Below are 19826 nucleotides of genomic sequence, written 5' to 3' on the forward strand. Positions count from 1 at the left end.
CTGCGTCTTACACTCAGCTAGTGGTATTGACTTCTCTGGGGCGGCCATTCGAACATCCAATACGCGTATAGTCCCATCAGATGATGCAGATGCTACTAGGTATGGTTCATCATCTCCTGTAGCCTCATCACTGAGCACAACAATACCTTTTACACGGGCAGCATGAGCCTCTTCTATGCAATATGCAACTTTTCTGCTCTTTAAGTCCCATGCTGTGATATTTCGATCCTCACCGTCTGTATAGAGAAGTCCATTCTGCAACATAAAATAAAGTAGGGTGTCAAAAAATACAGTTCAGATAAATTCGCACCTTTAAACACATTCATTGAATAAACATATTGCAGTGAACAACTAAACATTATAACTATACAAGATTGCACATAATAACCATCTGCGGCTGTGCGGCATATAGTTCACTTCACCAATGAAACTTGCTAAGGACTAGTAAAACCATGTTTAACCAGCATCAGATATTTCACCACAAATAATTTAGAAACACAATATTTCACCAATGAAACTTTTCCTAACCTATGTAAAGTCAAGCAATGGTAAATAAAACAATGAATTTGAATAATTTCATTATTTACTAGAAAGTGTGTATGAATATGTATCCTGTTTATAATCTACCAAATATTTTAAATTTTTAGTGGTTTTGAAAGTGGAAATGGTCCACGCTTTGTTTTAGTTAAATATATATATATTCAAATGAAAGTTGCACATCCTTTATCTGTAATTGCAAGCAAAACTGCTGAACTATTCAACTCTACATGTTCTCACAAGATTATTACAAAGGTGAGAAATCTAATTATTCTTCTTTTATCTTCCATTCCATCTTTACCATAAAACAGAAAATGTGAAGTTTTGATATGGAAGATAGGAGAGTGAATATAATCGCTGCTATATCAGTGATAACACTGATCATCATCATAATCATTGCACGTATCTTGTTAAAGCTTTCAAAGGCTTTCTTCCTCATCTGTGGCGCTGGCGTTGCTGTGATCCTTGCAGTATTTGGTTTTGTTTTTCTCAGCTTAATCTACAAACGCAGAAGGAGAATATTGGAATCACAGTTGAAATCAGAAGGTCAAGAGATTCGAATAGAGTACAGTTTCTTAAGAAAAGTTGCAGGGGTTCCAACAAAGTTCAGATACAATGAGCTTGAGGAAGCAACGGATGGATTTCAATCACTTATTGGAAGAGGTTCTTCGGCTTCGGTTTTCAAAGGGATTCTCAATGATGGAACTTCGGTTGCTGTGAAAAGAATTGATGCAGAAGAAAGAGGAGCAAGAGAATTTAAATCAGAAGTTGCAGCTATAGCTAATGTTCATCATGTGAATCTTGTGAGACTTTTCGGGTATTGTAATTCTTCTTCAGCTCCTAGGTACCTTGTTTATGATTATATATCAAATGGATCATTAGATTGTTGGATTTTCCCGAAAAGGGATTCGCAAAGGCGTCCACGTCCTGGTGGATGCTTGTCGTGGAACTTGAGGTATAAAGTTGCAATTGACGTTGCTAAAGGACTTGCATATCTTCACCACGATTGCAGATCAAGGATCTTACATCTTGATATAAAGCCAGAAAATATTCTCTTGGATGAGACTTTTAGAGCACTTGTTTCGGATTTCGGTCTTGCAAAGCTAACTGGTAAAGACGAAAGTCAAGCGGTGTCTACGATAAGAGGAACAAGAGGTTATATGGCACCTGAATGGCTTTTAGAAAAGGGTATTTCAGATAAAACTGATGTATATAGTTACGGGATGGTTTTATTAGAAATTGTTGGAGGAAGAAAAAATGTGTGTTTAGTTGAAGATGAAAAGGACAAGTCAAAAAGGAAATGGCAATATTTTCCAAAGATTGTAAATGAGAAAGTGAAACAAGGGAAAATCATGGAAATTGTTGATCATAGGTTAATGGAATGTGGTGGTGTTGATGAGAGGGAGGTGATTAAATTGGTTTATGTTGCTTTATGGTGTGTGCAAGAGAAGCCAAGGTTGAGGCCTAGTATGGCTAGAGTGGTTGATATGCTTGAAGGGCGTGTGAGAGTGGATGAGCCACCAGGTACAAGAATGATTCTTGTTGATTTTCTAAGTGTTGATGATGATAACATGCCAAGGTTGGACACTATGTCTAGTCAAGGAACACAAAGCAATGTGGAATGTAATTCTACCTACTCTTTTGCTACTACTGTTTTCTCTGGAAGATAGTCATTAGTTTCTATACTAGGCTTATGGAACCATGTTATTTATTTGATTCTGCTTCATGTTCTTCCTTTTAAAAATTGCTCTTCTCCCTTTCAAAATTGTTCATTCCCTTAATTCAACGTAGGTTAACTCACGCTCGACATTTTTCAGCGTAAGTTAACTTACGATGACACTTTTAAGACCGGTTCAATTACCTTTTAAGCAAGTTTATTTGATTCTGCTTCATGTTCTTCCCTTTTCTCTTGTTATTGTTATGTTTGTTTCTTTTCAATGTGTAAGTAAAAATTTAGTTCAGACAATTAGTGGCCTTGAGCTTGAATTCAGTAATCTCAGAAAGTTTTAGCAAAAGTTTGTTGTCTATGCAGTTCAATTTATTTTATTTTATTTTTTGAAGAAGAAAGAGGTGGAACAAGAGAGGGTCACCATCTCAGTACTACTTTCGTTCAAGCATGTTTAACTGCACAATTCTAATGGAATCGGGTGCAATATGCAGTCTGATCTAGTTCAAGAAATTAATCTTTACTCCCTCCGTTCCATAATACTTGACACAATTGATCTTATTACGCATGCCAGTGCATAATTTTGAGCTTAAATATCTTGAATAATATAATAGAAAAATTATGAAAATTTGATATTTTGAAAATACTCATCGAGACAAATCTAACGCCATCTTATATGATATTATTTATCTTTGTATATTAGTAGAAAAATATGGTCAAAGTAAATTAGATCAAAATTACACATTTTCAAATAGCTCATCTATTACGGGACGGAGGGAGTCCAAATGGCTCATCTATTACGGGACGGAGGGAGTATTGTGTTTTCGGATGATCAATTGATGTTAGTATAAAATAAATGTAGTTGAAGATTTTTTGTTGGGCAAATATTTTTATTTGTTAAGTTATTATATATTAGCTGGCTCTCTTAACGAAACATTGCTGGTTAAGTGTAGAAATATGAATATTATGTCAGTATTGGCTTCGCTGTGCTTCAACCATATCTACAAGCTTCCTTAAAAAACTAAAAAAAAAAACTATCTATACGAGCTTGGTTCAGTTTTACCCAATCTTTTGTCAACCAGACAAAGGCAAAATAATATATTAAGTGCAAGAGAAATGATATTTGTACAACCATTTTATGACAACTTTTGTACAACTTTCTCTCTCATACTCACATGATGTACTTATCATATCTCTTCCTTTTTCTCTCTCTATTGTTTTTGACCAATGAAAAGAAAGAAAAGTAAGGTTGTCACAAAAGTTGTTATCAAATGGTTGTCAAAATATCATTACTCTAAGTGCAAATGGTTTATGGTACGCAATAAACAATGACTAGTTCCGTCCTTTTAGACTTTTTCAACCATGCAAAATTAACTTCTCCAGGAATTCTTCCCAAACCAAATGAAATTAGTTTAAAAATTTATTTCTCATTTATTTTAATATATATGCAGGAATGCTAACAACACTCTCTTTTCAACACTTTCTCAAATATTCATTATCTTATTGGATGAAATCAATGTATGTCCCGCTACTTTGTGGGTTCCATTTTCAAATTGTAGGACACACATTGATTTAATCTAATTAGGGAGTAAGTATCAAAGAAAGTGTTCAAAAGAGTGTGTTGCTAGCACTACTCATATATATGAGGTTGGTTTGCTGGGTATCCCAATTAGTGAAAATTCTTCACAAATTTTAGCGAATCGGTTCACGGTTTCTTAAGAGTTTCACGAATTATGTGACTAAGATAATTTTTAGAGGCAGTGGTTAATCAATAGTATATATATAAAGTGAGGTTTTTTATGCCACGTGTCACTTCCACGTTTATTCTCAATATTTTTATTATTTTTTTATATTTTATTTGACATAAATATCTCAACAAACTTTTGATCTTATCCACTAAATATTTTATTTAATTTTATATTTAATTTCTAATATTTTATGTAGCCAAAATATCTCAACAAACTATATATAATACTTTCAATATTATCCATTAAATCTTCCTTTTTTCTTCTTCTTTTTTTTAGGAAAAGAAGTTTCAATTATTTATTATATAATCTTTTAGCACCTTATTATTCAATTAGTTTTTTCATTGAGGAGAAAAAGGCTTCGATTTGTTTTTTTTTTTTAACTATAAATAATTGAGACTTTGTTAATCACCAAAATCACATATTTTGAGCAGAAATCGAAACTCAAACCTTCTTTGTTTCATATACTATTATCTCACACTGGGTCTATTTGATGCAATAGAAATACCTTCCTATGAGTTTTTGACAGTTGTTCATGTGCACGTTTACTTTCATATATTAACTTTTATATTTTTGTTTACTAAACTCATTTCTCTATCTAGCATAGACACCTCAAGTTCTCAACAAATAATCCACATCTACTTTGATTTTATCGTCCTAATATTTTATTTGTTTTTTTTATTTTCTAATTTTATTTTAACATCATTTATTTCGTTAAATTCTTATATTTCTATGGAACAACCACCTGTAATTTCTCTATAAATATCTAACCGCTTATATTTTTTCCATGGAAACTAATCAATTATATTATTCTCACACTTTTTTATGTGTTTTATTCATGATGTGATATATGTTATTATATGTTATTACTTTGATATATATATATATATATATTTATATTTCAACCACTTTCTTCCCTTTCAATCGATTTTTCTCTCTCATACGCATGGGCCACGAAACAAACCCATGACCACATGTTTAAAGGGACCCAAAACTCTTACCACTTGGACTAATTCATTATTGATTTTGTTACACGTTTATTCTTGCATTGGACATTCATCTCATCATTTATATTTATTTTTATGATATTATTATAATTTTAAATTTAAATAAATTCAATCTAATATACTGACACGTGTATTCGTGTACACAAACTTATAAAACTTATTTAATATCTAACCCAGGCAACGCCGGGTCTCTAAACTAGTATTAATATAAAAGTTTAATCAATCTAACTAGTGAGATTGAGAACAAAGTATCCAATATTAATTTACGAAAAATGTTATCTAACTTTTTTTTTAATTTACGAAATTAATTTCCAAGATTTATTTTTAAGTTTGAAAAAAAAAACTGAATTTTTTTTTTAAATTTTGAAATTGTTTTTTTAATTTTCGAAAAATATTTTCTAATATTTTCTTTTTATTTTGCAAAATTAAGTTTCATGGATTCTACGATGAGGGTTCAATTAAGTCCCTCACCGGTGGACCATTAAAAAAATAACTTTGGATTTAATTAAAGGTTTAGATTAGTTGAAAATAAAATTAAAGCTCCCTATAATCGTTTTTCTCTCCTAGGGTCCTCGAATCCTAGTGAAAAATGTCTCTCCGCCCCGTCGTGAGAAGATACATTGTTTCCTTTTCTAATAGCCTTTTTCTGTTACACTGATAACCCTTCTCTGTTCACAGATCATCCTTCTCTTCCACCGACCACTTCTTCTTTACTCACCGATCACAATCCTTCTCTCATGGAGCACCTTTCCATCGCAGGTGAAGAAGACGAAATCGAACTCCAATTTGATGAGCCGCAAGCTACCTCTGAGTCCCTTGAAGGTTCCTTTGTTTTAGTTGGACGTTTTCTCACCGACCGCCGAATTCGATTCCGTGCGATGAAGGAGAAGATGCCAGAATTCATGCAACCTGTTTGTCAAATGTCTATTAAGGAGGTTGATGACAACCTGTACCTCTTTCAGTTCTTTCACCCTCGCAACATGGAGCGAGTACTCAAGAAAGGTCCATGGTCTTTTGACGGGCATCTTTTGGTACTAGGGATTTTGCAGCAAGGAACCACACCCAAATCTGTTCCTCTCAATCACATACCCTTCTAGTTGCAAGTCCATGATGTCCTAATCGGCTGTATGTTAATTACTGCAGGTAAACAATTGGGTAATTTCGTTGGAGAATACATGGAGTATGATGAGAAAAATAATTCCAATTTTCTTGCTTCTTATATGTGTATTCGTGTACTGCTGGATGTTCGAAAACCACTGGCCCGATTTAAAAAGATTAAGACTAAGACAGGATCACATGAAGTCCGTTTCAAATATGAGAGACTTGGGTCCTTTTGCTATTTTTGTGGTTTGCTTGGCCACACAGATGAATTTTGCAGCAGCCTGTATGCAAATGATGCTCTTGATGATGGCACACGTCTTTGGAGTTCTGAACTACGTGCCCCAGTGAAGAGAAATGGTAGTGGAAGCTCTGGATCAAAGTGGCTGCGAGAGGATGGTAGTCCGGTTCGGTCTGCTGCACCATCACAAAAAATAGGTAATGTAATATCTGGTTTACCTCAGAGAACCACAATTGTTAGTAAACAACATTCGGATGTTCCGGTAGTAATTAATAATTCGGGGGCGCATATCTCCATGGCAGAGGCATTCACAAATCCTGCTACTTTATTCCCTCTCTTTGTAACGCCCTATTTCTATTAAAGCGATAAAACACGCGAATATAACAAATATTCAAGAAATATACGCTACGTCTCAACAAAAACCGAAACAACATGCATGTAATAAAATATCTCAACAGTCGCAGCGGATACAAATCATATAACTCCAACATATACATGCCATGGTCAACACTACATCAACATACAAAAATAATCCTCCAAGTCCGACAATGGACAAATCTCTACAACATAACAGAATCCAACAGAAACAAAAGACACTACACCCTAATCAGAGCCTAAAATCTAGACTCGACAACCGACAACGAGACAACTCCCGCTATCCAAACATCAACTCACCAAAAGCAACTAATCCTGCACGGCGTCTACCCATCCATACAGACAGGTAGGCGGCAAAAACCACTGGAGGTTAGCTTTACATTAATCATAATCAATAAATAATAATTGGATATAAGAAGTCAAATTAATTCTCAAATAGTTGCATAAACAATTAACTTCCATATATACATTCATTCAACCAATCCAAATATTACAAGCAAGCATCCACTTATCACCAACAAACAACAATCACATATTACATCAAGATTTCATTTCAGTATGCAATGCGCCTATACTCGACACATACATGCATGTGGTACCATACAACAACATTAGATGCCAACCGCACATCTAAGTAAGAGTACACCTCCTCTTACTATGTAAAAGTACACCTTCTTTTACATTTCACAACTAACTCCATATGATATGATGCATGGACATACAACAGTGACCCGATAATGCACAACTTCAACATACAACTACCAACAACAATGTAAACGTACACCTCCAATTACATTGACTAGCTCAACACCATTTGCATTATCAAGTATTCATGTCCACACACATTCAACAAATCACAATTCACATGAGTCATCATCACATAAATCATCATCAACTACACAATATCTCACAACAATTCCACATACTTCTCATAAATCAAGCAAAGTGGAATAATACAACATTTATGATAAACATCACATTCAACCTTCAACAACCATTCATATATCCTCAATTAATCATATAAAGTCATTCACAAAAGATTTACAAGGTAATTGGTTCAAAGGAACCGTTTCAACAAATTTCGTTTATCTTATCTCACTTTCAAAATAATTGAAATTATTGAACCAAACCAAGTAAACAAGATTCAATGCCTCAACTAAGTATACCTCTAGGCCACATGTGAGTTCAGTAGAGAATACTTTGGAGTTTCACCGGCCAAATGTGACGAAATCATGAAAAACTCAAAGTTCGTCTCTCTTTATCATTTTTCAAGGAATTTCTCATTTTCAAAGCAAAACAAGTTAAGACTTGATGAAACCAATCACAACCATTTTCAAATATCATATAAACCATATACAACTTCGATTCTACTTCAATTCCATGAGAAAAACGAGTTTCCGGAAAATTGACGTTTTGGACCATTTTTCAAAAGTTAAGTGAAATTCACAAATTCAAGTCCAATTTGATTCAAATGAAGTTCCAGTAGGATTAAGAGTACAAACAGAGGTTAAACAAGTCAAAAGAAACATTTTAGAAAATCCGGATTGGTCCCCAAGTGCACGAAGCGAAGAAATAAAAGTGGCTAAACTGGGTGCTGCACGCTTAAGCGTCCAACTTCCAGTAGCTTCTGGGAGTTGCTCGCTTGGAGCACGCTTTCTGCACGCTGGGTAGCTCGCTTAAGCGTCCTCTGCACGCTTAAGCGTCCTACACCAGAAGTTCAAAAACCAGTTACGGGTTCCAACCCTTTTCACCCCAAAATCCCCATTTTGATCCTTCCAAACCCCAAAACTTAATTCCAAAGATGTTTATAGGTCATATAACATTCAAAACACTTAAACATACACAAGTTTTGAGATTACAACATCAAATCAACAATAATTCATCAATTCACCAAACTTCCACAACTTTCAACAACAACAACAAACCTCATCATAATTCACCAATTCATGATACCCATTGCATCAATTCAACAACAACATATGTCAAGATAACAACAACAACATTTAGACATGATTTCATTCATAGTTCAACAACCACAACATCATTCATCATCAATTTCATACAAAAACTCATCATGTTCATATCTACCCATTTTAACATACAAATTCATCAACAACAACACAATTATCATTCAATTCATGTACATAATCTTATCATCACAATTAAGCACGAATTTCTACACCAAAAATCAAATTAACCACTTAAGCAAAGAATTAGGGTAGAACTACAACTATTAATTATGATTAAAGTTTAACCCCCTTACCTTAATTCTTCACAATCTCCAACTAGGGCTTCACTTTAGCTCCAAAAGCTTGAATTCTAGCTCCCTCTAGTCCTCTCTAGATATTCCTCTTCAAACCCTTATCTTCTCTCTATCTCTTCTCAATTGTGAAAATGTTGGTAAAACCCTATTTCTCTACAAACTAGAGTTTATATAGGTTCTATCTAATTGGGCTCAACTCACAATGCCTTAATGGGCCTAACCCATTACTAATCTAACTCCAAAATGTTACTACTCACTTAACGGTAAAATGTAATAATAACGGTCACCTACCGGTAATAAAACAATTTACTACAACTCCCTAGTACTTAGTAAAATAACACTAGCCCTCACTAAACACTAAAAATAATCCTCATCAAAATTACTAAATTACCCCTACTCACAAAATGACCAAAATACCCCTGAGTCCTAAATGACTAAAATACCCTTATAATACCGAATTCTACAACTCCCAACCAAAAATACACACAGAGGCAATTAATCACATAAGAGTACATATAAACATATAATAAAACAATTAAATAAATAATAAAATAAATCTAGCGAAAAATCGGGCTGTTACAACTCTCCCCCGCTAAAAAGAATTTTCGCCCTCGAAAATTACCTGACGGAAACAACTCTGGATACGAAACCCTCATCCTACTCTCCGATTCCCAAGTGGCACTCTCACCAGTTGGTCCAACCCAAATCACTTTAACCAAAACGATTTCCTTGCCACGCAAACGTTTCACTTCCTGATCCTCAATCCTAACTGGCCAAGTCTCAACGGTCAAATTATCCCTTACTTCCAAATCATCCACTTGAATCACGTGAGACGCATCATACACATACTTTCGCAACTGAGACACATGAAACACATCATGAAGATTCGACAAAGATGGTGGTAACACAATCCGATATGCTACAACCCCAACCTTCTCAACAATCTCAAACGGTCCAACAAAATGAGGAGTCAACTTCCGAAACTTCAAAACACGACCAACACCGGTTACAGGATTCACTCTCAAAAACACATGATCACCAACCTGAAACTCAATGTCCTTCCTCCTCTTATCATGATAACTCTTCTGCCTACTCTTAAATGCTCTCATCTTCTCTTGAATCATCTTAACCTTTTCAGTAGTCTCTTGCACAACTTTCGGTCCTAACAAAGCACTTTCACCTGACTCATACCAACACAACAGAGTCCTACACCTCCGACCATACAAGGCCTTAAACGGTGCCATTTCAATACTAGAATGAAAACTGTTGTTGTAAGTAAACTCAATTAACGGTAAACATTCGACCCAACTGACACCTTGCTCCAACACACAAGCTCTTAACAAATCCTCTAAGCTCTGAATAGTCATCTCCGTCTGACCATCAGTCTGGGGATGATAAGCAGAACTCAACCTCAACTTAGTTCCCAAAGCAGCCTGCAAACTCTCCCAAAACTTAGAAGTAAACCTCGGATCCCGATCCGACACAATACTAGAAGGAATACCATGCAATCTAACAATCTGCTCAATGTAGATCTCAGCCAACTTCGCCACAGACATACCGGTCTTGATAGGAACAAAATGTGCCAACTTCGTCAACCGATCAACAATCACCCAAATCGAATCAAAAACTTTAACAATCTTTGGTAACGCTCCGACAAAATCCATAGAGATATTATCCCACTTCCACTCTGGCACAAACAACGGTTGCATCAAACCCGACGATTTCTGATGTTCAATCTTAGACTTCTGACAAACTAAACAAGCATACACAAACTCTGCAATCTCCTTCTTCATTCCAGGCCACCAAAACAACCTCTTCAAATCCTGATACATCTTAGTCGCTCCTGGATGAATACTCAAACTACTTCTGTGACCTTCTTCCAAAATCCGTCTCTTAAGCTCAAGAACATCTGGTACACAAACACGATCACGAAACATCAAGACACCGTTCTCACCCAATCTGAAGTCTCCACCCTTGCCTTGCTTAACCAACATCACTCGATCTACCAGTTCCAAGATAGAACGTGTTCCTTAAAATACCTACTCATACACTTGCTCAAAGATTGCAACTGGGTGCTTTTCTCATTGGAGAATTTTTCACAATAAAACATGATGTGGGTATAGCAAAAACATTAAAAACACAAGAAATTGCTTTGATGCACAAGAAACAACCTTTTTAAGAGAAGACAACAAAAAATTTTATGCCATATGATTTCCATTAAAAACAAGCTACTTAATCATGCCTTTCGCTATAAAAACAATAAAAGAATAAAGTTCAAGGGAGTTTGTGACACTACGACTCTAGACACTTTATTAGGCTCCCCCCCCCCCCCCCCCCACACTTAGGAGAAGCATTGTCCTCAATGATTCAAGAAGAAGAAGAAGAAGAAGAAGAAGAAGAAGAAGAAGAAGAAGAAGAAGAAGAAGAAGAGGAAGAAGAAGAGGAAGAGGAAGAGGAAGAGGAAGAGGAGTAGAGGAAGAGGAAAGCTCACAATTTTATTGAAGTCCATAGTGGACTTTGGAGGTGAAGGTGTTGCATCATGTTTTTGGAGCATTTGATTGTTTTCTTCATTTATTCGATTGCTCCTTTGGACATTGTTCCTTTCAACACCTTATTTTTGTTGCTCGGTGCTTATTCTTTGAACTTTGGTTTGCATCCATGCCCGCCGTTCATCATTATAGCTTCCACCGGCTTCTTGTTCATGGTGCAAGTTTGCACCTACCTCCGCTTCATCACCACCATCATCACGATCATTTTGTACCTGTGGGTTAGTACCAACATAAAGCAAATTTTCCACCACCTCCAGAATAGTTAAGTCCGAATTAGGTAGAATAATCAAATAATAAGCTCTAATAATTCTCCATTCATATTGGTAATTGTGAGTAGAGCCATGTGTTCTAAGGAAGGACAAAGTAGTGAGAGTATAAGTCTAGATAATTGTTCCCTCTATCCTCTTGTTCCCTTGATTCATACTCACCCCAAACTTCCTAACAAGAAAAATGATGATTCCACTTACCATTATATCACCCTTATCATCCAGTTTCTTTTTAACAATTGAAACAAGATAATCAAGCAAATAATAGCAAATTTTAATATGATAGTTATAAAACATAGCCCACAATATAAACAACTCAACAGTCCTCAACATCCCTACCTATTTCCTACTCCATATGGTACAAGCCAATGTGTTGAACAATCTAACCATAGTATCTCTAATACCTAGTGTAATCATAATATTATGATCAGGGTACCTGCAAGCAGATATAGGTCTAGAGTCAAGAGTTTTATACCTATTCGGTATCTTTGAATTTGATATCCTGGTTCATGACTGTTGATTTCTTCCTCCTTGCATCATCATCTGAGCCAACAATCTTCTTCCCTAATTTTTTTTAAAATTATTTTTTATTTTTTTTTCTTAGGCACGACCGTGCCACCATAGGCACGGGCCGTGCCTACTCTCTGGAGTTTAGGCACACATTTTTTTTTTTCTAAATTTTTTTTTTTGAAATTTTTTTTTCTTTTCTTTGCATCATCTTGGACAAGTACCTACAAAACAAATTTAAATAACACATAAGAAAAAATAAAAGCAATAAAATTCATGGGTTGCCTCCCACGAAGCGCTCGTTTAGAGTCATTAGCTTGACGGTTAGAAAGTGGTTCATCTATCCTACACCCAATCTCTCAGAAAGGGACAATGGCATCAAACTAACATTCTCTCCAAAATCACACATGGCTTTTTCTATAGTTTCAGATCCTATGACACAAGGTAGGGAAAAGCTTCCTAGATTCTTAAGTTTAGGTGGCAATTTGTTTGGAAATATTTCAATAAATTTTCTAAACTGCTCATCTAACTTGGACTCATCAAACCCCTGTGTTAATGGATTTTCATGCTCATGAGATGGTGAAACAAGTGGCTTTTCATTCTCTCCTATGGCTTTCTCACTTTGAGGCTCATCACACCCTATCTCTCCTTTATTGTTCTTAACTTTCACAACGGGGTCCTCTAATTGTTTACCATCCCTAAGAGTAATATTACTTATATGGTTTTTGGGGTTGGTTTCGATTTGGTCTAGGAGGACTTCGGAGGATTGAGAGGAAGTAGCCACCTGTTGGGGCACTTGCGAAGTCTGAGTCTCAAGCATCTGACTGTGAGTAACTATGGAGTCTTCTTTTGATGTAAGTTTGGCAAGAGAGTCCTTCAAAAATTCAGTTTGATTTTTAAGCTCTTGGAGCTGCTCGGATTGATTTATACAATGATTTTCTAAAAAAAATTCCAAGCTGGATTTTTGAGGGACTCTTTGGTTGTTTGCATAACTTGGTGATGTTGTTTGTTGTCCAAAAAGATTTTGAGGGGTTTGAAAAAAAATTTGATTGTTTCTAAACCCTTGATTATATTGAGCATAGTTTACTTGCTCAGGACTTCTAACAACACTACCTAGTTGGCAACCAATGCCAATATGGCCAAATACACCACAAATTTCACAAAAAGGAGATGCAGAAGAAGAAGAAGAGATGGCACTAACATTTATTTTTTCAAATTTTTGGGTTAATGCATCAATCTTAACGGCAAGGTGATCATAGTTAGAGACTTCATACATACCTGCCTCCTTTTTGGAGGGTGAAGAATTAGTGATGGCTCTCTCGTCGGTCCGCTTGTATGATTTTGAGCCATGTCTTCAATCAAGGCGTATGCTTCTGTGTAATTCTTGTTCATTAAAGCTCCACCTGCAGCTGCATCAACATAAATTTTTGTGGTATATAAAAGACCATTATAAAAAATGTGAATAATAAGCCAATTCTTTAAACCATGATGGGGACAAAGTCTAAGCATTTCTTTGAAGCGCTCCCACGCATCGTAAAGAGATTCACCATCTTTTTGAGTGAATTGTGTGATTTGAATCCTTAATTGGACGGTTTTAAAATAGGGAAAGAATTGGGCAAGAAAAACTTGTCTCATTTGTTGCCATGAAAAGATAGAACCAATTTCCAATGAATGAAACCAAGCACTAGCTCTACCCCCTAAGGAGAAAGGAAAGAGGTGCAGCCTTAAGGCCTCTTGGTTTGCATTCAAGGTTCCACTGAGTCTTAAAAAGGTTGAAATATGAAAATTCGGATCCTCAGTGGGTGATTCGAAAAATTGATTTTGCTGCACTAGGTGAACAAGTGCAGGTTCTATTTCAAAATTATCCTCAACCGTTGGGTACACAATAGCATCATATGACTCATTTGAAGATGGGATTGCATACTCTTTGAGAGAGCGTTCCTTAGTCATATCGTTATTATCTTCCCAAGAAGTTAAAGGAAAAAGAAGAAATAGAAATATATATATATATATATATATATTTTTGGATAGAACTATAAAAAGAAAAAATATAAAATAAAATAGAATAAAATAAAGCAAAAGATTTTTTTTTTAGAAAGAAATATATAAAATAAAATAAAATAAAATAAAGCAAAAGATTTTTTTTTAAAGTCTAATCGTTAAAAAAAATTAACCAAATTGCAATAACTCCCCGGCAACGGCGCCAAAAACTTGATAGGCCAAACCGCAAGTGCACGGTCTATCGAAGTAATAGTAGTAAAAGAGTATCGTTCCGCTAGGGAGTTATGAATTCGATTAACTTTTAGAGAATGATTAAAAAAGAAGAAAGATTATAAGAAGGGATGTTTAGTTGCTGAAGGTAAATAACAATAATAATAATAATAATAATAAAAGAGCCTTGGGATTATTGGTTCATCATAACAACGAATCTTTTCACAAGCAAGCCTTAAACTTATAATTATGCGTTAATCTTAATTTCTAAGGACAAGTTTCTCTTTAGCATATCACAGCTTCTCTCGAAGTCAGTGAGTGTATCCCTCCAACAACCACACCTATTCTCATGGGTGATTGCCTTTGGGACCCTTGAAGATCGAAACTTTATGTGTCCCAAGGTTTGCTAGACTATTCTCATGTTTCGCAAACCTTGTCTAAATTCACTTGTTCGGATATCAAAGCTCCGCGTTCGCTTTATGAATTGATATCTGTGATGATGAATTAACCATTATCAAACCCTCCGTGTTCGCTTCCACAGTTTGATAATAATTAATTCATGTTAAAACGGTGAATTTAGATTAGGAATTAAGGTAACATATAATTAGGGTTTAAGGCTTAGCTTGATCTGGATTAAGTCATTAGACTTATCCAACAATCCCAAGACAAAGAAGAGTCTACTCACTAACGTTCATTGTAGACATGGGGGAAGAAGAGAGAAAGCAATAAAGTAAAAGAACAATAATATAAAAGTGAACTTTTATTCCAAGAACAAAAGATGAATGTTTATGATGGAGTGCTACTCTATTTATAGCTTTACAATTGACTTAAAATCTAAGCAAATATAAGGGCTAATCAGTAAAACTACAACCGAGTAACTTGGCCCGAAGAAAAAGCAGCAAAAGGCCTTCTGTGAGGTGGCACGGCCGTGCCACATATTGGCACGGGTCGTGCCAAGCTTCTGACTTGGGGGCTTTATATTTTTGTTCCGAATCTTTCGTATTTTTGCTCCAAATCAGCTCCAGACTCCTTTCTTTTGCTCCAAGACACCTTCCATCATATATTCGTTCCTAAAATATAAAATATGCAATTGTAGTAAAAAGATTCAAAAAGGAAATATTATTGTAATAAAATAAATTCAAATCTAAATAAAACTAAACTAAATAATGCATAAAAATAGATTAAATATAGACTCATCACATGTTTTTGTTCCATATTTCGTATTTTCATCCCGAATTAGCTTCTAACCCTCTTTCTTTTGCTCCAAGACTCAATCTATCAAATATTCGTTCCTGAAATATAATAATTTGCAATTGAAGTAAAATGGTTCTAAAAGGAATTAATATTTAAATAAAATACACTTCTAAATAAAATGGAATCAAATATTATATTAAAACTACTAATTATTGACTCATCAAACTCCCCCACACTTGAATCTTTGCTTGTCCTCAAGCAAAAGGCATAGACACATCAGCTTAAAAAGACTAACATATGACAATTCAATTAAAAACTTATGTCTCCTCAAAGGCTTTTATTTCAAGCGTACACTAATCACAAACTCAAGCATTTCTTGTAATCTTTATTCAACCCAACAACAAAATTTCAAGTGAGTGTGTGTGTGTGTGTGTAGTCCAACCCTTTTCTTGCTCTTGTATAAGATAAATATTATGAGGAAACAGGTTCTAATCTTAGCACTAAACCAACCGAGAAAAGTCCTTTCTTCATTTCATATAAGAGAGATGGAAATTAAATGGAAATTAACTTGATTAATTTTTTTGACAATTTAAATGTATTGGGGGCTTCAGATTGCTTAAGGGATACCATATTCTCATAGGAAGTCAGCGAGGGGGTATCGTTTCCTCCTAGATTCAATGATCACCCTAAGTAGTGCTGCAAAAATTATAAGTTAAAAGACACCATCTTTACGTAGGAAGTCAGCGAGGGGGTATGCTTTCCTCCTAGTGTTAATGATGCCTCCTAATTATGCATTTGATTCTTACCTCCCTTTAGAAGGATTCATGGAAGCTACTTTTAGTTATTAGAGAAGCATCACCTTCACATAGGAAGTCAGAGAGGGGGTATCCTTTCCCCCTAGATTCAGTGAGGTCTCATTTTAGAAATATATTTGCTTCAGCCCCAATTTGATTTATCTTTTTATTCCCCACACAAACTTATCTTTTAGAACGTGCTCCTTAAAATACCTATTCATACACTTGTTCAAGGGTTGCAACTTGTGCTTTTCTCATTGGAGAATTTATTCACAATAAAACAAGATGTGGGTATAACAAGAACACTTAAAACACAAGCATTCACTTTCATGTACAAGAAACAACCATTTTAGAGAAGACAACAAAAATTTATGTCATAATTTTCAATAAAAACAAGCCGCTTAATCATGCCTTTCGCAACAAAACATAACAAAAGAATTAAAATTCAAGGGAGTTTGGAAACACTATGACTCAAGACACTTTATTTGCCCCCCCCCCACCCACGTGGGAGAAGCATTGTCCTCAATGATTAAGAAGAAGAAGAAGAAGAAGAAGAAGAAGAAGAAGAAAGGAGAAGGAGGAGGAGGAGGAGGAGGAGGAGGAGGAGGAGGAGGAGGAGAAGGAGGAGAAGAAGAAGAAAGAGTAGAGGGAGAGGAAAGCTCACAATTTTATTGAGGTCCATAAGGTAGACCTTGGACGTGAAGGTGTTTCATCATGTTCCGGAGCATTTGATTATTTTATTCATTTATTCAATTACCCCTTTGGACATTGTTCCTTAGCCCGACCATTTCAACACCTTGTCTTTGTTGCTCGGTGCTTATTCTTTGAACTTCAGTTTGCATTCATGCCCACCGTTCATCATTATAGCTTCCACCGACTTATTGTTCATGGTGTAAGTTTGCACCTACCTGCTCTTTATCACCACCATCATCACCATCATTGTACTTGTCGGTTAGTACCAACATAAAGAAAATTTTCCACCACCTCCGGATTAGTTATGTCCGGATTAGGTAGAATAATCAAACAAATAGCTCTAATAATTCTCCATTCATATTGGTAATTCCGAGTAAGGTCATGGGTTCTAAGGAAGGACAAAGTAGTGAGAGTATATAAGTCTAGATAATAGTTCCCCTCTATCCCCTTGTTCCTTGATTAACATTCACCCCAAACTTCCTAGCAATAAAGGTGATGATTCCACCTACCATTATATCACCCTTATCATGCAGTTTCTTTTTAACAATTAAAACAAGATAATCAAGCAAATAATAGCAAATGTTAACAGGGTGGTTATAAAGCATAGCCCACAACATAAACAACTCATCAGTCCTCATCATTCCTACCTCTTTCCTACTCTAAATGGTGCAAGCCATAACCCTTTGAAGGTACATAAGCACAGGGTTGTGTTATTCAACAGCCTAATCACATGTTCCTCTATTCCTGGTCTATCCATAGCATTAACATCAGGGTACCTACAGGGAGAGATAGTTCTAGAGATTAGAGATTTATACCTATTCCTTTGCTCGGGATCCTTGAATTCGATCCCATGATTTCGGACTGTTGATTGTTTTCTGCTTGTACCGCTTTCAGAGCCTTCAATCTCCTTACTTTTCCTCTTTGATGCCATTGGCCTTAATTTGACTTGGTGTGGGTTTGGGTGGATGTTAGGTTTGGACAAGGTTTTGTGTGAGAAGGGTTGGTTTAGTGATGAGGTTTGGGTTTAAGTGAGGTTTATGAGTTGAATGATGGAGATTGGTGAAAAAATCTTGGTTTTCGGGTTAGGGTTTAATGGTGTACGAATTTGGTGTTTGGATGGATGAAAGTTGGTTTTGATTGATGGTTTATGTTTGGAATGGTAATTGGATATGATTTAGAAATTGTTGGTTTTGGTGGAGTTATGAAGGTTGGGGGTTAATGAAGTTTTTAGGGAGAAATGAGTGAATGGGGAAGGAGAAGAAAATTTTTGAGGGTATATGGTGCTGATGGGCTGGCATGGCCGTGCCACCACAGGCATGGGCCGTGCCAAGCTTCTGCCATTTGGTGGTTTTTGTGTTGTTTTGGACTGGCACGGCCGTGCCACCACAAGCACGGGCTGTGCCAAGATTCAGGTCATGCTAGGCTCAATTTTTTTCATTTTTTGCATCATATTGGACAAGTACCTACAAAACAAATTAAAATAACACAAAGCAAACAAAATAAAAGCAATTAAACTCGTGGGTTGTCTCCCACAAAGCGCTTGTTTAAAGTCATTAGCTTGACAATCAAGAGGTTTCTCTACCCTATACCCAATCTTTCACTAAGGGACAAAGGAATCAAACTGACACTTTCCCCGAAATCACACATGACTTTCTCAATGGTTTCAGATCCTATGACACAAGGTATGGAAAATCTCTCTGGATCCTTAAGTTTAGGTGGCAACTTGGATTTAGCAAACCCTTGTGTTAATGGAATTTTAGGCTCATGAGGTGGTGAAACAAGTGGCTTATCATTCTCTCCTATGGCTTTCTTACCTCGAGGCTCATCACTCCCTGTCTCTCCCTCATTGTTCTTAACTTTGACAAGAGAGTCCTCTAATTGTTTACCATCCCTAAGAGTAATAGCACTTATATGGCCTTTGGGGTTGGTTTCAGTTTGACCTGGAAAGATTCCGGGGGTTTGAGAGGAAGTGACTACTTGTTGGGCTACTTGAGAGATTTGAGTCCCTAGCTTTGTTGGTGAGTAGAAATGGAGTCCACTTTAGATGTTAGCTCGACAATAGAGTCATTCAAAAATCCAGTTTGATTTTTAAGTTCTTGAAAGTGCTTGGATTGATCCATAACATATTTTTCTAGTAATATTTCCAAGATGGATTTTTGAGGGACTCCTTGGTTGTTTGCATAACCGGGTGGTGCTGTTTGTTGTCCAAAGGGAATTTGAGGAGTTTTGTTATAAAAATTTTGGTTTGACCTCATCCCTTGATTATATTTATCATAGTTCAATTGCTCGGGACTTTCAACAACACTACCTAGTTGGCATTCAACGCCAGTATGGCCAAGTATTCCACAAAATTCACATGGTGGTGAAACAGGAGTAGGTGTGACAACACTAACACTTAATTTATCAAATTTTTTGAAAAAGTGTGTCCACCTCAGCAGATAGATGATCAAGGGTAGAAACTTTGTACATACCTGCCTCTTTTTTAGAGGGTGGAGGAGTAACAGCAGTGATGGCTCTCTCACTTTTCCATTGGTAGTGGTTTTGGGCCATGTCCTCGATCAAAGCATATGCTCATGTGTATGTTTTATTCATCAAAGCTCCACCTGCAGCTGCATCAACATTCATTTTTGTGGTAAACAAAAGACCATTATAGAAAGTATGGATAATAAGCCACTTCTCT

At 35.9% G+C, this 19826-nt stretch overlaps 1 non-coding gene and 1 pseudogene across 2 annotated transcripts; both read left to right on the forward strand.

Moving 5' to 3' along the window:
• Window positions 1-2552, forward strand: LOC146946972 (putative receptor-like protein kinase At5g20050 pseudogene; annotated as a pseudogene). The gene has a single exon (XR_015026873.1). The product of XR_015026873.1 is annotated as a putative receptor-like protein kinase At5g20050 pseudogene (transcript).
• Window positions 2553-13734: 11182 nt separating this feature from the next.
• LOC146946973 (small nucleolar RNA R71) lies at window positions 13735-13841 on the forward strand. Its single transcript, XR_015029477.1, has one exon. It is a non-coding gene; the product is annotated as a small nucleolar RNA R71 (small nucleolar RNA).
• Window positions 13842-19826: the final 5985 nt, after the last annotated feature.

This window comes from Medicago sativa, chromosome 2, assembly GCF_051527215.1.
Source record: "Medicago sativa cultivar Bolivia chromosome 2, Bolivia_mono, whole genome shotgun sequence".
NCBI lineage: Eukaryota > Viridiplantae > Streptophyta > Magnoliopsida > Fabales > Fabaceae > Medicago > Medicago sativa.